The sequence below is a fragment of the Argopecten irradians genome, chromosome 2 (assembly GCF_041381155.1).
Source record: "Argopecten irradians isolate NY chromosome 2, Ai_NY, whole genome shotgun sequence".
Taxonomy (NCBI): Eukaryota; Metazoa; Mollusca; class Bivalvia; order Pectinida; family Pectinidae; genus Argopecten; species Argopecten irradians.
This window is the reverse complement of record NC_091135.1, coordinates 67,563,695-67,566,964: the sequence shown is the minus strand read 5'-3', so window position 1 is coordinate 67,566,964 and position 3,270 is coordinate 67,563,695. Positions and strand designations below refer to the sequence as shown.

General features: G+C 33.4%; 1 non-coding gene across 1 annotated transcript; it reads right to left on the bottom strand.

Moving 5' to 3' along the window:
- Positions 1-613: 613 nt before the first annotated feature.
- Trnas-cga (transfer RNA serine (anticodon CGA)) lies at positions 614-695 on the bottom strand. The gene has a single exon. It is a non-coding gene; the product is annotated as a tRNA-Ser (tRNA).
- Positions 696-3,270: the final 2,575 nt, after the last annotated feature.

The window sequence follows — 3,270 nt, the reverse complement described above, 5'->3', positions numbered from 1 at the left end:
ATCACTCTTAAGATAACGAAAGTTATTTTAAATGTCCATTTATCAATAAAGAGGTGGGCCCCCAATAATTGTCCATTTTCGCTACGATCTTATTTCGCAAATAAAATTACCAGTAGATTTCTATGTATATCAAAACTCCTCGGTTAATTTTATGTGTAAACTATAAATTACATACATGCACAGTCGTATTACTCAGGGTGGACTGAATAGGAAAGAACTACTTATTCATTCGTGGTTTAACCCCTGGCAAAACCATAAGCCACATGACATGTGTTACCCGCGACATTAATGACATCATTATTTACATGTAGTGACGTCATTTCATAGGTTATGACGTCAATAATGTGTCATTATGTAGGGGATAAATCACGCTACCCCAATAAGTCGAAATATAACATATTTTTCTCTCCGTGTGTATTTCCGTAAGTACTAAGACATGTGGCTAAAATACACATGCATGTTGACAAATTAACACATAAATCCCATTTGGTTTTACAGAACTTTAACAAATTACTTACTGATCAGTTACCGTACTATCATGTCTAAAGGAGGAATAAACTCACCAAAATACAATGCGATTTAAATATAATTAATTATTTTGAAAAACATAAATCGTCAAGGACAGGATTCGAACCTGCGCGGGCAGTGCCCATTTGATTTCGAGTCAAACGCCTTAACCACTCGGCCACCTTGACTATACATAAAATGAGACAATACACCTAAGAAATCTATATGTATATATATAGATATGATATGACGTGTTGCTATATATAAGCCTACTGCTGTTTATCAGATCATATAAAACAACATAATGCGGTTAGTATTATCTTTCTATGCTTATATATGGCATAAAAATTGACGGATATCGATGCCTGGACTTATCAAACCAAGAAATATCTATTTTAAACATAGAGAGGTTATTTAATGTTCTTTTTATCTTTTTATTCGTTGATAATTCTTCTTGTATAGTGTAACTGTTGCCCTTTTTATTGTGCTATATCACTGAAGCATTCCGTCGAAGACACCAAACAACACACCCCACCCGGTCACATTATACTGACAACGGGAGAACCAGTCGTCCCACTCCCTGTATGCTGAGCGCTAAGCAGGAGTCTCCCAAGACATGACGATTTATATAATTACTATCATATTGCTTAAGTCATTTTCTACGAAAGTGGATTGATATATTTAAAGGCCCGCAACCTTTCCGAAACGACCTTTTATCTTTAAAATAAAATGGGAATGTACAACGAGATCGATAATGTTATAGAATCGCAAAAAAGTTGTTAACATATCGTTAATAATACTACACTCATCATCGCCTTCTGAAAAATTTAATTCAAATAAATAAAATATTAATTTACATCACGCTGGTCGTGTTTCACTGCGCTAGAAGGCAAAACAACGAAATGACTCTCCACTGTTATCATATATTACGCAGCAAATCTTGTGCATGTTTGGTGTTGTAACCTCATCTTAGGCAATCCATATATATTTTCTTATGCTATTAATGGTTTTTTTAGAAAATTTAAATTTTGCTCCGGAAAGGTAGTGGGCCTTTAAAAGTTAAGTGTTGTTGCTTATTGCATTTGTCCCGTGCTGTGCTGTTTTGCTATTGCATCGATTGATCTGTAAGATATAGTTTAAACTTGACTAATAGGAAACATTCAAAATTGACATTTGAATTTGAATTTTCATTTTCTATTTCATTTCAGATGCATCATATCAAATTGGGTTTTTGATTTATTGTTGTAGCTTATAATATTGTAGTTAATAACATAACAATATTTAGTAAATAACACAATGTCATCTCGTTGCATTATGTATCAGAAATGTGATATCAAACTCGCATAATTGCAATACAAACTGTTAACATGATTATAGAAAAATTGAAAACAAAAATACAACTATGAGAGACCATACTTTTGAAACCTGCACGATTTATTCCCCAAATGACTACGACGTCATTCTGTTTTTCATTGCGGTCTTGTTAACTTATCAGGTAGTCACAAAATATATAGCGTATTAATTTACTTTGGTATTAGTTGCAATAAGTCTTAATTATTTTAGGGCACAAACAGGGAAAATATGTAAATAAAATGAAAACTGTTGCTAGAGTGGACGACTTATACCCCCGCTACACAAATTGAGTAATAACTACATTAATATGTGATATTAAACAACCCTATATAGCTCACTCAACTCCCCTTGTGTCAGGTTTCTGTGTACCAAATTTTATAAAAAAAAAATAATCTGTCAAGCAGTTTTAGGAGTTCACGGACAAAGTTATGTCTGCAGATGGACAGAGGGACAACCCGATGCCAGTATACATCCCTTAAGTTCGTTGCGAGGGATATAAATGTTCACAAGGACATTTCAAAATTGCACACGGGTATATCACAATTACGTATTGCTGTAAAACGGGTTGATTTATAGTGCATTAATTTTTCTTATCAAACCATACACGAGGAGTTTTAGTGAATGTGTTCTGTAAACGTGTACAATCTTTTCTGGATATTCGTCTAATTAAATAGCAGTAAGCATCGAGCAGAAGATATCTTATAACTGCATAAAAATGTAAATGGCGTATAATTTACCAATACCGTTTTCTAAAATGACAATGACTGTTGGCCACGTCGTATCTAATAGGTTAATAAGTCGATGGAATAATTTAAAAGGAAAAAAAGCATGTCAATGTTAGTGGGTTAGTACAGGGCATGTGTAGGGCAGGTAAAAATTAAACAGTACGCGAACATTTGGAAAATAATTAGCTGTAAAAACGGCATGGGTAAACTGGAGCCATAAAAACGTTCACGCTTTATTTAGAGTACACAAAACAGCTAAATTTTATTATCTTTAAATATCCCTAAATAGTAAGATTTAGATCCTTGTAAAATTAACTTATGCACTGAGCAGAAAATGTACTTATTATAATTGTATTTTAACTTAACCTTATACCCACTGTATGTGCCCCTGGAGAGGAACCATATCTTTAAGTGCCATCAAATCCTTTATACACAACCCCAAACTCCAATTTTAGTTCGAAATGTTGTCATAAATATTACTATATAAAACCGACGGTTTTGTCATATAAATTTGATATATATCCATGTTTACATAAGTATGTATCCCTTAAGAAATGCATATATGGTGTAATAAAAGAGAACCCAGTGATAAAATGGTACTTCTGAAATGTCGCCTTTCTGATAATTCATCATTGTGATCGAATGGGACCCATTGTGATAGAATGGGACCACAGACCATGTCTAG